This window comes from Callithrix jacchus, chromosome 6 (genome assembly GCF_049354715.1).
Source record: "Callithrix jacchus isolate 240 chromosome 6, calJac240_pri, whole genome shotgun sequence".
Classification (NCBI taxonomy): domain Eukaryota; kingdom Metazoa; phylum Chordata; class Mammalia; order Primates; family Cebidae; genus Callithrix; species Callithrix jacchus.
In genome coordinates, this window is record NC_133507.1 from 161,038,780 (window position 1) to 161,053,184 (window position 14,405).

General features: G+C 44.9%; 1 protein-coding gene across 2 annotated transcripts in view; it reads left to right on the forward strand.

The window, feature by feature from the left end:
- LOC118154718 (uncharacterized) overlaps positions 1-14,405 on the forward strand; it is a 200,839-nt gene that overhangs the window by 38,281 nt on the left and 148,153 nt on the right. The window contains exon 3 of one of the 2 annotated variants that reach the window (XR_013519432.1): positions 11,484-11,826. The exons of the other annotated variant lie outside the window; for it this stretch is intronic. The gene's annotated coding sequence lies outside the window, so the exon portion shown is untranslated. Of the gene's footprint in view, positions 1-11,483; positions 11,827-14,405 lie in introns of those variants that run through there. 2 annotated transcript variants of the gene reach the window in all.

The window sequence follows — 14,405 nt, forward strand, 5'->3', positions numbered from 1 at the left end:
GCTGTTTAACACACCCTCTCCCAAACTTATCATCTGAACAACTTTCTTCCACACAATTAAGCATGCATTTCTACACCCACACACTCAGGCCCCGGAATCCAGTGCAGACATGTTTCTAGAAAACATTCGTTTCCCTGATTGTGTTTTCAGGGGCATTTGTCCCAGAGGCTAGCAACTGCTTTGCTGGTGGGACCTCATGGGGTTAAAAACTACCAAGGACCCCAGAGAGCTTTAGTTCCCATGGGTTATACCTAGCCATGTTTATCACGTGAAAAATTAAGGCTAACCATCTCAGAGATTTACTCACTGAAAATAGAAACAATAACATCACAAGTTAATGTAAATAACATGCTGGGGAAACACGCTATATTTTTTAATGTAAAATATTTAGTGGAAATAGTGAGGAGGTCGCTTTAAAATTTTACAAATCTGCTTAAGGTCCGGCTTAATGGATGGTAGCTGGAGTTTCATACCTGCGTCTCAGCCATCAGTTGAATGTTGTTTTGGTGGAAATACATGAAGAAAATCTGACAGGTGGCAGGGATTACAGGCACCCACCACCACACCCAGCTGATTTTTGTATTTTTAGTAGGAACGGGGTTTCACATGTTGGCCAGGCTGGTCTCCAACTCCTGACATCAAGTTATCTGCTCACCTTAGCCTCCCAAAGTGCTGGGATGACAGGCTTGAGCCACCGAGCCTGTGTTTTTAATTTTGAGGAAACGCCGCACTGTTTTCCACCATGCTCTACCATTTTGCGTTCTGAACAACAGCACGCAAGGTTTCTGGTTCCTCCACAACCCATCGATGCCTGCCTTGCTGTTGCTGTTGTCGGCGTCTGCACTGACTGACAGGAGGTTGGTTTGGATTCGCATTTCCCTGATGATCAGTGACACTGAGTCTGTCTATACCTGTCGGCCATTTGTGTGTCTTCTTCAGAGACATGTCTGTCCAAGCTCTTTGCCCATTTTTAAATTGGGTTGTTGGTGTTTTTGATATTGAGTTGTAGGAGCTTCGTACATGTTTTAGAATCCCACCTCTTATCAGAGCTGTGGTTTGCAAATATTTCCTTCCCTGCCCTAGGTCCCCTCTTCATTCTGTTGCTTGTTAGCTGTGTAGATGCCTTTACACTGGACACTCCACTTGTCTGTTCATGAAATCATTTCCAAGACTAATGCCAGGAAGACTTTCCTGTATGCCATTTTCTATGAGTTTTCTAGTTTCTGGTCCAAAAGACCAGAAATAAATCCACAGTATATGGTTGACTGATCTACAAGAGTGCCAGAAATACATATCAGGAAAGGATATTCTCTTGAGCAAACTGGATATCCACATGCAAAATAATAAAATTGGACCCTTATGCCAGACACAAAAATTGGCAGTTTCTTGAAGATTATTTACAATGCAGTCTGAATCCCACTGGCACGTTAGCATGAATGGGCCCTTTTGTCTCTGTCACGTTAAAATGCATAGTCCGGGTCTTTTACTTTCGCAGGATTTTATAACATCATATCTTGGTCATTTGGAAAAGAGTGACTCACTGAGTTATACAGGTTTTCCAATGTAGATGTGTTTCTTTATTCAATATCCAAAAAATGATATTTGCTAATATCTCTGCCCGTCTCACCGGGCAGTCTTCAGGTAACAGGAAACTACGAAGATTGTGGTGCTGAATACATGCCCTCCGACATTTTAATTGACACTCAGAAGTTCACATTGTAGCATTGGAAACAACTGCTGTCCATGGTTTTCTTTAAAATGGCCGGTTCACTTCATTCACTTTCAAGAAATCTGCCAAACGCGGAGCTCTGAATAGTTCGTAAGCCGCTCTTTCAAGTAAAAACAACGTTCCATGAAAAAAGTGGGTAGCTGAGCTCTTAGCTCAGTGACGTGGTGCTTTTCCTTAAGAGAACTATTGTACTTCAGCTCGTAGAAGGGTTTATGTGTACTTTCTACTTTGCTGAATATTAAAAAGGCATGTGCCTCAAGCATTGAGCTTTCATAAAAAATAATTTTTCTCTTTCACCCAGAACAGTCTTAAGTGAGAAAGAGGGTGTGTTCTTTGTCCTTCCCCGTGGGTGCCTGGCAGTGACGCACGCAGTGACTGCCGTGTGCTGTGGCTCCAGTGACGCACGCAGTGACTGCAGTGTGGTGTGGCTCCAGCCTTCATTCCAGGCTCAGCACTGTGGCTGTTTGGTACCTTGAATGCAAATGTGAATATGGTGAAGCAAATCGTGGTCTCTTAGCATTATGAAAACAGCTTTGGCCTCAGAGACTTCTGAGGTTTCAGGGACCCCCAGTGGCCTGACCATACTTTGAAAAATATTGATTTAGCCAAAACGTTATAGAATTAGCCTCATTTCTTTCTTTCCTTTTTGCTTTTAAATCTAATTTTTAACACAATACGATTTAAAGTAAGCTTACTGACAACTCTTTTGCATCAAATGATAGAAGTTAAAAATTGGTGATTTTTCACGTTAACTATAGTTTTATGATTTGCATATTTAACCAAATGAAGTTTCCAAAGCATCTGAAATAACTGTAATTTATGCAACTTTTTAGACACCTGAAAATAAATAATGAACGTATATTTAACAACCCTAATCTCAAAATCTAAATGCTCTAAAATTTAAAACATAACTACAAGTAGTTATGTCAATCTGCATTGAGCACTGACATGACAGCACAATTAGAAAATTCTACACACAAGCATTGAACACAAACTTTGTTTCATGCACAAAAGTATTAAACATATTGGACAAAACTACCTTCCGACTCTCTGGATAAGGTGTCTACAAAGCATAAATGAGTTTTGTGTTTAGACTTCAGTCCCATCTCCAAGTTATCCCATTATGTACAAGAAAATATTTCGAATTCTTAAAAAAAAAAAAAATTTCTCATCCCAGGCATTCTTAATAAGGGAGGTTCCACCTCTGTTTCATGTGCACACATGAACCCAACAAGCAGCCTGGGAAATAACCATGCACCTCTCCCTGGTCCTGTTCCACTCCTGTACCCCCTGCCAAGAGATGATCACCATCCTGACCTCAGTGTCTATCCTCACCCTGAGTTTCTAACCACTTTTATTATGAAGGTACATATTCTTCAACAAAATGTAATATTGTTAGGAACAGTTTCATAAGATTCCTCTTGTGCACTTAAAGTTTCTCTGAGCCTCTAATATATACCCAGGAGTGAGTTATTCTTCAGTGGGTAAAGGCATCTTCAAGTTTGCTAGACCCTGGCAATCCGTTGTACAAAGTAGTTGTGTCAGTCTGCATTCCCACCAGCAGTATGTAAGAGTTTTCTTTGCTCTACGTCTTCTGCAGCACTTGAAGTGATGAGATTTAAATTTGTTTGCTTTTGTGGGTGTAAAATGGAGTTTTATTACAGTATAATATGTATTTCTCTGACCTTGAGTGAGATGAATCAAATTTTTAAGTTTATTTACCATTGGAAATTCTCCCTCCATAAATCACCTTTCCGAATCATTGGTAATTTTTTCTGCTGTTTTTATTAATACTTTTTGTAGGAATTCTCGACATATGTTAGATTTTAACCCTTCAGCCATTTTGTGGGACACAGACATCTTCCATGCGGTGGTGTTTTAGTAATTTTGTTGTGGTGTCTTTTTGTGTTCAATTTGATCTTTTGATACAATCAGATTGATCATTTTTGTCCTTATGTTGAACCTCTGTTGTGTTAGGTCTTAATAAATCTTTCCCTACTCTGAGGTCACAAAATATCTATTTCTTTTTAAATAAAATTTTAAAATTCTTGCTTTCCACAGTTAAGTTTAATCCAGCCACATTTTTGTCTTTGGGGATTATGCAAGCAGAGATCTCATTTCATGTTATCTTTTCCACGTGGATAGCAAATTTCTCAGCATCATTTATTGAATTATTTCTTCACTCACCTGCAACGCTCTCCCTATCTTATATCAGGCTTCACAAATTTGGAGAACTCTTCCTAAAAGAATGTGGGTTCCATTGCTGGTGGATGGAGTGCTTGCTAAGGTTTGTGGGTCAAGGTGTTGATGTGGCTATCCAACTTCTCCGTATCCTCTATGACTTTCTGTCTACGTCTTCCATCCTTAGGTGAGAGGAACACTGATTTCTCCAACTGGATTTGTGGATTTATTTGACTTTTTAGTTCTGCCAGCTTTTGCTTCCGACATTTAAGTTTGCTGTATCCTCTTGGTGAATTAACTCTTTTATCTTTGTAAAATGTTTCTTTGTATTCCTGACAGTATTTCTTGCCCTGGAGTCGACTTCCATATTATTGTTTCCACTTCAGCTTACTTACAATTAGAGTTTACATAGTATATTGCTTTTAAGTCTGTTTACCTTTGATCTATCTGTGTCTTTATATTTAAAGTGCATACCTTTTTTTTTTGAGATGGCATCTCACTATGTTGCCCATGCTGGTCTTGAACTCCTGGGCTCAGGCAATCTGCCTGCCTCGGCCTCCCAGAGTGCTGGGATTACAGGTGTGAGCCACCACTCCTGGCCTAAAATGCATATCTTATAGACAGCTTGTTGTCGGGTTGTGTTCTTTTTATCTAGTCTGACAGTTTATACTTTTATTTGAAGTGTTTAGGTCATTTATATTTATTGTAATTGTCATATTTACTTTTACTAATGTTTTAACCCCCATAATATATTTTCATTATTTTTGTATTAAACAGCCAATTATCTTTTAAAGAATTTTAAAGGCAAGAAAATAAGTATTTTATATTTACCCACAAAGTTTCCATTTCAGGTGCCCATCACTTCTTTGTGTAGCTATGAATATTTACACTAGTATCAGCTTCTGCCAGATGCTTTCACACACACTGCATCATGTGGCTTCTGTCAATTGATGCCCATAGTTGTGGGCACAGGACACTGTCTCCAATTACAGAGGAGGCAGTTGAGGTTCAGAGCAATTATAGGAGTTGCCCAGTCTCTTGAAAGATCTGCAGTTGCAATCCAGGTCTGTTTACCCATTAATCACTGTTTGCATTCCTAGTGAAACTTATCAGAGATGAGGAAAAGAAGGAAGTACCTCCCATCAAGGAAGAAACCACCTGCCTTTGTAAGCCAGAGTGCAGTTATCCCTTAGAAAGCTGTGCTGGGGAAGAGGGCAGAGGCTCTTGGCATGACTGACTGAAGTGTCTGGAGAGATAGGAGAGGGAACAGTTCATCCAGGAAGCATGAGGTGGCCCAAGCCAAGGCAGACAGCACAGCAAAGGACAGCCAGAAACAAAGCCCACCCCTCACCCAGAGCAAGGAACTGGCAAAGTGAGAAGAGAGTTAGGTGACACATTGCAGAGTCCGTGGTACTCTCTGCTCAGTTTAGAGGGGTTCGCAGGGCAGCAGGGAGATGGGAGGAGGTATAGACAGTGCGGGTGCAAAGGGAGGGGGCTTGTTATTCCCCCATCCTGGACTGGAAAGTCCACTGACGGGCCAGGCCCTGCTCCACAGTTCTCCTGGCATCCGCTGCTGCTATCTGCTTTGAGGCCCCTGCAGGGCGGTCCTGAGAACCTGGCTCCAGGGACAGGCTCTGCCTGCATACCAGCCAAACAACCTGACAGACGGCTTCCCCTCCCTGCACCTCTGCTTCTGCCTCCCACCCAACACCCCCTTTCTCCCCAGAGAGATGGTGTAGGTTACTTAGGACTCGGAGAACTGAATGCAGACCCCAGGGGATACTGAGAGTAGGGAGACCGTGGCCTGAGTGCCAGTCTGTCCATGGGCAAATGTGAGTTCGAGTGACTGCCTTCACCTCCAGGAGCTCTGTCTCCTTGGTGCTGGAATGCAGATAGGGACAACCCCACTCAGGAGCTGTCCTAAGACTAGCAGAGAGGACCTGTGTGCAGATGCACATTTCTACAACCCTTACCTCAAATGGCGGGACCTTTATACCAGGTCAGAGTGTTCAACTCTCTCCCTTCTCTTCCCCTACACCATGTGACACCCTGCATTCCCTGTCTGAGCAAAATCTGTCTCTCAATCCCCCACCGCAGAAGTGAGCGGGGTCCTGTGGGCCTCTCAGGAAAGGTCTTCAGAAGGCCAACAGCCTCTAGCCTTGCAGAGGTGTCCACGAGTCTCTGAGGTCCTGTTGCACACTCAGGAGTCCTGGGACTTTTGGATTCAAACACCAAGGGCCTCTACCTCAAGCAGGGGGCTATGAAGCCCACACTCTGTCCTCTTGGTCCATGTGGTGTCAGGGCAGTGCCCAGGTGCTCCGTGCGGCTCACATGCCACCTGCATGAGGGAGCTGCTGGCGCTGTGGTGCCAGATGTGGCCTGAGGAGGGGGTGGCTGCAGCACAGGGAGGAAGGAGGAGCCCAGAGGAGGAGGATGGAGCCGGGTCAGCATCTGGACTCCCGGTGGGCTGAGTGGGGACAACAGGGGAGGGGCTTTTCTGCCTTCTACTTGGTCCCAGGTCCAGTCCTGGAGAGGCTCTTGATGGGCATGGGAGACAGGGCAGCCTCTGCGTGCTGCAGTTTTTGGGTCCTGTGGGCCCTGCCTTGGGCTCTGCCTTGGGCTCTGCCATGTCCATGTGGTCTCCGTATATGTGAGAGGTGTGCAGTCCCTGGAAATACCCAGCCATCCATGGCAGTGCCCTCTTCATGCACACTCCCGCTCACCTCCCAGGGCTATTAGCCCAGAGGGCCTGACCCCCCAACTCCCCCCTATGGGCAGTGTGAACTCCCCACACACTCCAAGCTGCTTCTGAGAGCAGAGGGGCACGAACAATCACTGGCCAGGTCAGCAGGTATGAGCAGGAACTGGTGACATTTAGGTCCCTATGGTCACCCAGCCCTGGGCTCAGTGGGAGACTAGGGCTGGCCTGCAGGACGCCTCGGGGCCCCCACCGGGGGCCTGTCCACATGGGTCGGGACAGGCGGCCCGGACCAGCAGCTCCCATCTCACAGCTCTAAGAAAGCAACTAAGTTTCCATTGCTCAACCTGCTGCTACCTGTCTGCTCACACTTTATGGGCCAAAGCCCTCCCTGTGGCCTTTCTAACTCCAAGGAAGCAGGACATTGCATTTGTTAATGCGCCAGGAGGAGGAGGAGGAAGCCAGAAGTACCAGTACACAGAGTCTGTGTCCACGCGGCACTCCCCCAGCTGATGCCGCCTTCCTCCATGGCAGCTATCGGAGGATGCCAAGTCCGCCTTTCCCGGATCTGCTGTGCGCCTGTTCCGTCACTCACATGGCTGCCATCGCGCTGCAGTGCACGTCCCGCTTGTCTCACTTCCCTCCATTAGTACCCTGTGCCCCACTAGCAACGAGAGAGGTGCTGCACACCATGGGCTCCACGCCCCTGTCTCCCCACGTACTGTACTCCGGCGTCTCCCTGCTTGCTGTCTCTCCATCCTCAATCGGGTAGACCCACCTTTCCATCTTGCCCGTCCCTGTCCCCCCCGGTCTGCAGGTGACAGGCTTCAGCTTATGCAGTCTCTCCCCTGCTTCTTGTCACACCCACAAAGTCAGGGGTGGCTGAGACACCCGTGCATCTCTGCTTCTGCCATCCGTGGGCCCACGTGTGTATGAACGTGCGGAGCGATCATGTGAACTGTGGAAGGAGCTGGACAGGCTCAGGTACACCCAGAAGTGCCGGGCAGGGCGTTCCTCCCCCCTTCCCCGCTTCTCATCACGGTACAGCCAGGGGGTGCAGGTGTCACCACCTCCCCAAGACTCATTTCCTCGTGGACAGCCAGAGAGGTGGTTTGTGGACACCATGTTAGGCCTCCCCCGGCTCCAAACAGCCTGTGCTCCTACGTCAGAATGCACAAGGCCAGGCGTGGGGAGAGCTGTGGGGCCAGAGGACCAGGCACGGGAACCCTGCCGCTTCACCCCACCTGTCCCCCCAAGCAGGCAGGACCAGGTGCTGCCGCCCCTCCTTTCTTCCTCTCTTTTCTTCCCTCTGTCCCCTCCTGTCTCCCCTCTCTTTCTCCCTGTTCTTCCCTCTCTCCCTCCCTCTTTCTCTCTCTCTTTTCCCCCAAGGCCTTGTGGTTGAACAGCACTCTTCCCGCGAAGGGTCATTCTAGCTTTGCTACGCTAACTCAGCTGGAACTTTGGAAGTTTGGGGATCTGTTCCTCCAAGATTCTCTCATTGACCTCTGACCTGCCTCCAGGGCTGCCAAAAACAGGTTCCGGCTGGTGAAGTGTGGAATTCAAGGACCTCAAGTCGGCCAGACTGGATCTGACCCCGGCTCCTTACAGACAGGCTCAGGCAAGGGACATGCTGTGTGAGAAACTCGGAAACCAGGTCGGAGGGAGCACAGGGGACTCCGGAGGAGAGAGGTGTTGAAAACACTGAGCATCTGCGAGGGGACGTGTGCTCTGCCTCCTGGTGTGGAGCCAGTCCTCTCTGCTCTTCTCCATCCCCTTCCCTTCCCTTCCCTCTTCCCTTCCCTTCTCTCTTCCCTTCCCTTCCCTTCTCTCTTCCCTTCCCTTCTCTCTTTCCTTCCTTTCTTCTTTCCCTTAACAAAGGAAATCCTTCTCCATAGGAAACTGAAGCCAATGCATTCGCACGGAGTTTGAGTTCCTAGCTGCGGTCCTCGCTGAAAACAACAGCGCGGTTCTCAGTGAGCTTTCTTTTGATGCCATTGTGGAGCCTTAGATCTGCTTCTAACCGCAGTGAATCACGTTACTCTTTATAACGGCTTGACGGAGACATACTCACGTACCGTACAATTCATGCCTGTAAAGCATACGATTCTGTGGCATTTGTACATTTACTAATGTAATAATTTATATATATACTAATATATAACAAATAATACGTTATAATATACTAATATGTAATATTATTTATATTATGTTATAAGTGGATAACAAATATATATACTATTATATAATATATACTTATATATACAGTAACATAATATATATTATTTTATACTAATATATATGCTAACATAATATATATTTTATGTTATAAATATGTAAAAATAGATAAATATATATTTTACAAATATACAAATGTATATAATATATACTAATATGCTAATTTACATATACTAATATATAATTATATAATATATACTAATATATAATTGTAATTACATACACTAATATGCTAATTTATATACTCTAATATATAATTATGTAGTATTAATTTATATATATACTTAAATTTAATATATATAAATTATATATAATTTTTTATATATATTATATATATTTATATTTATATATATTTATATTTATATATATTATATATATAATAATTATATATATTATATATATATAATAAATTATATATAATTAATTATATATTAGTATACATGTGTATACTAATATATAATTATATAATATATATGATATATGGTAGTGTATGATATATATTATGTATAGTTATATATAACTATGTAACTATAATATATAACTATATATGATATAAATTTTATATATACCTATACATTCTATGCTATATAATTTACATGTATTAGTATCTATAAATTGGTGTATTAGTAGCATATACTACTATGTTATAGTAACATATATATTAGCATATTTACAGAGTTGTGCAGTTGTCACCACAGTCAATTCTAGAACATTCTTACATGCTTAGAGGACCCCTGTGCCCATGATTAATAACGTGCCATTTCCCCTAACTCCTCAGCTCAGCCACTAAGTTATTTCTGTCTCTGTACAGTATATGGTCTCTCTGTGATCAAAGCTCTCAGTAGTTAGAATAACATTTCAAGGTTTATCACCGTTACCGCATGCGCAACACTTTAGTGATGTGTTGGGTTTGTGTATGCGCCACATTTATTTCTCCATTCATAAGTGGATGGGCATGTGGGCTGCTTCCACTTTCTGGCTATGGTGAACAGTGTTGCCATGACTATCCATGTGCAGGCTTCTGTGGACATGTTTTCCTTTCTCTTGGGTGTCTATGTAGGTATGGAATGGGCATGCCATCTAGTAGTGCTAGGCTTAGCCGTTTAAGAAACTGCTGAGCTGTTTTCCAACGTGGCTGCACCATTTTACATTTCCCCCATCAGTAGATGAGGGTTCTGATTTATTCACCTCCTTGCCAATGCTTATTGTTACCCATCTCTCCCATTACAGTTATCCTAGTGGGTATGAAGTGGCATCTTCCTGCTTTTGGTTTGCACTTCTCAGGTTACTCTTGAGCATTTGTGTATCTTCTTTGGAGAAATGGATATCAACTTTTTGCACATTTTTAAATTGAGTCATTTGTGTTTTTATTACTGAGTTGCAAAAGTTTTTTATATATTCTAGATGCAGGTCCTTTATCCAAAATACGATTTGCAAATATTTTCTCCTATTCTGTGGGCTGTCTTTTTATTTCCCTGACACACAAAATTTCTTGAAGAACAAGAGTTTTTAATTTTGTTGGAGTCCAATTTATGTTTTCTTTTGTTATTTATGTACTGTCAATGCCTGAGATTTTGAAAAGGATTGCCTTGAATCTGTAGGTCAGTTTGGGAAATATTGCCATTGTATCAGTTAGAAAGAATCAGCAGAATGTTTGTTTATTTGCAGGAATTAGCTCAGCAGCTGTGAAGACTGGCTAGGCAAGTTTGAAATGCAGGGTAGGTTGCTAGTGACAAGAGGATAGAACTTTTGGGCACAAATAGAAGCTGCTGTCCACAAGCAGAAGTTTTTCTTTTTCAGACAACTTTCCTGTTAAAGCTCGTCAACTGATTAGATCAGGGCTATTCATATTATCTGGTGTACTCTCCATTCGTTAAAGTCAACTGACTATGGAACTCAGTCATATCTACAAAATGCCTTCACAGCAACATTAAGGTTATTTTTAATTGAATATCTAGGGACTGTAGGTCAGCTGAGTTGACATGTAAGACTAACCACCTCTGCCATTTTGCCAATATTATGTCTTCTGATCCATGAACATGGTATATCTTTCCATTTATTTATTTATTTATTTCATTTCTTTCAATGGTTTTGTCTTATTCAGATTACAATGCATATCAGAGCATAAGTTTGGTACTTCTTTGATACATTTATTTCTAAGTGTGTATTCTTTTTTATTTATTGTATTTTAAATGGATTTGTTTGGTTAATTTCATTTGTAGATTGTTCATTGCTGATGTCTACAATTGATTTTTGTAAATTGATCTTTTACTCTGCAGCGTTACTGTGATATTAGTTCTGACAGATTTTAGTGGATTCCTTAGGATTTTCTATATGTTATGCCATTCTTAAATGTGTATGTAATATGTCAGCAATTTTTGAGCAACATGTAAACATAACACAAATCATTATGCCTTTCTTATAATGCCTTACAGTATATCATTACAATAAAATAAAATAATACATCACCCTTTACTAATAATTTTATTTTGTTTTAAAAGAAAATTCATGATATGGTATTAAAATGTAGGGTAATCTAAGTATCTAGGCACATAATAAATATATTACTTATTCAGTTATCAACTTCTAGTAGCTACTGCTCAATCTAATTCATCATCTTTTAACTTTTTCTTCTTTAAGGGGAAAGCTGCCACTTCTGCAAATTTTCCCCATCTTGAGAGAGTCTGTTTTATGACTGCCTCCTGTTCATCTCAAGGAAAGAGCCTGGCACCATGCACCTTGTTTTCACAGAAAGAGCCTGGCATGATGCACCTTGTTTTCACGGAAAGAGCCCGGCACCATGCACCTTGTTTTCACAGAAAGAGCCCGGCACCATGCACCTTGTTTTCACAGAAAGAGCCCGGCACCATGCACCTTGTTTTCATGGGTAGAATCTGCCTTTGTGAGTTTTGTGGGTCTCCTTGGCATCCTACAGGCCAGTGTGTGTGAGTTCGCATCTCCTATCCCCACGTGGTCAATAGTCCTTGAAGGCATCTCCTTGATGTTTTCTGTTCCTTTGCTTGTGTCCCGCTTCCCTCCTCCATTGCTCCTCCCCTGCAGGGCCTTCCTCCTGTCCTGGAGCTCCTGGGGCTCACACCTCTGTCCTCTCACCACAGTCACAGCTCTGGGTGATGCCCACATGCCAGGGGCCCACCTGGACCTCCAGCTCAGGTGCTTGCTCTGGGCTCTAGACCAGAACAACCAAATGATCTGGACATTTCTTCCTGAATGTCTAAAAGGCATTGCAGACTCACTTTGCCCAAACCCAACTTGCAAACTTCTCCTCCTAACCTACCCCGCCCCATCCAGTCTGCTCTACAAGCAGAAGCCTCGGGAGGTCACTCAGTGCCCCTCCTCCTTCTCCTTTGGTTTCATTCAACCTTCAGGCTTTGCCATTGTCCTACAGCAGCTCATGGTCTGCGACCTTCTGCCAGCCCCCGCCTCCTCGTTCGTCCATGGCCACCCACACCCAGCCTGAGTGATGGTATTGATGTCTTCACTAGGCTCCCGTGGCCCCGTCACCTCCCCCAGATCTTCTCCCTGCACTTCACTGTGGCCTTTCAGTCCATGGTGGATCCCATCACCCCCTTCTCTGGATGGAGACACAAATCCATGCATGGCCACCTGGGCTGGCCTGGGCCCAGCCTCCCGCCCAGAACCATGTCATACATTCCTCCATCTGCCCTCTGCCCTCTGGCCTCCCAGCCTCCTCTTTTCTCCTTGGAACCTGTGCCCTGCACCTATAAGGCCCTTGGGTAGCTTCTCCTCCTCTTTGCATGCTTCCCATGACCTTCGGGGACACCATTTCTTCTCAAGTCAAGTCCCCTTCCAGCCCTCCTGGCCCCATGGCCTCTGCTTCAAACCATTTCCCACAATGTGACTGCAGGAAGTTGGTGAACTTGAAGACACCCAGGCATGAATCAGATGAGTGTGAGGCCCCCGACCAATGCAGAATTCCAGTTTCCCCTTCTGTGTAGCCACTTGGTAGAAGAAGTGACGACGGCATCTGGGAGACATTTGTCAGTGGCCTCGAAGCCGAGGTGTGCACTGGCTCCTGCCCCACAGCAGAGTGAGGGGTGCCCCCATCCCCAAACCTGACAAGGCTTAGTATCTACCTAGCCATGGTGTGTGGGGACACGGAGTGGGGCTGCAACGTCCTGCCAGTAAGGCTCTGGTGAGAGCTTAGGCGAGGGGCCGCAGCTTGGGGCAGCCTCCCTGTGTGTGCGGGGCCCATGCGTGGGTGCATCCCAGTAAGTCCCAGAAGGAAGGGAGAGCCTCTGCAGCGATCACAGAGCCTGCCTGCAGCTGCAGGGTGCTGTGCGGGGTGGGCTTCTCCCACACCAAGATGCTCAGTGCTCAGTGTCCAGCCAAAGCAGGGGTGTGGCCCTGGCCACGTCTCTGTCGCTGTCCCTGCATGGTGCCCTGAGACCCTGCATGGAGCTGAAACTACACCCATGTCACTCAGCACAGGGAGCTAAGAGCCAGAGGCAACCATGAGTGGGCCAGGCACTTCCCCGCCACTGCTCTGACAAATGCCCAGAACCCAGTGACTTAGAAATGCAGCAGTTTATTCTCTTACCATTCTAGAGGCCATAAATTTGAAATGGGACTCACATGGTGAAAGTCGAGGTGGCTCCTTCAGGAGGTGTCCCTGGAGAATCTGCTCCTTGCCTCTGTCCACTTCTTTCTGGCAGCTTCCGTGCCTCCGGGCTTATGGCCACCTCACTCAGGTCCTTGCTCACGTCACAGGAGGTGGCTCCCCTCTGACCTCTGCCTCCCTCTCCTCAGAGCCCTGTGATGACTTTGGGTCCATCCAACAATCCAGGATAATCTCCCACTGCGATTCCTCAGAGCCCTGTGATCACTTTGGGTCCATCCAATGATCCAGGATAATCTCCCACTGTGATTCCTCAGAGCCCTGTGATGACTTTGGGTCCATCCAATGATCCAGGATAATCTCCCACTTCAGTTCCTCACAGCCCTGTGATGACTTTGGGTCCATCCAACCATCCAGGATAATCTCCCACTTCGGTTCCTCAGAGCCCTGTGATCACTTTGGGTCCATCCAACCATCCAGGATAATCTCCCACTTCGGTTCCTCAGAGCCCTGTGATCACTTTGGGTCCATCCAACCATCCAGGATAATCTCCCACTTCAGTACCTTAATTTAACCATACCTGATAGTCCCTTTAGCCACAAAGAGTCACATACTAAGGATCTAGGGATGAGGACGCAGACATCTTTTGGGGGCATTGTTCTGCCTCCCACAGCCTCCGTGCTGAGCCAGGCTGAGCACATGGAGGATACTCGGTAAATATTTGCAAGGTAAGTGAACCTGCCCCTCTCTCCAGCAAGCTGAGCTGAAGCAAATTTGAAATGGGATGGATGCAAAACTGCCAGAAATGATCAGTCAACTATTGCTGCGAGTTTCTGATATCCTGGGGCTAGGACGCTTTAAAGAATTCCTGGAAGTCAGCTCTTAACTCTGTGATCCTTACCTTCTTAGTGAAAGGCTGCAATAACACCCTCCAAAGAACAATTGAATTTACTGAGGGCCTCATG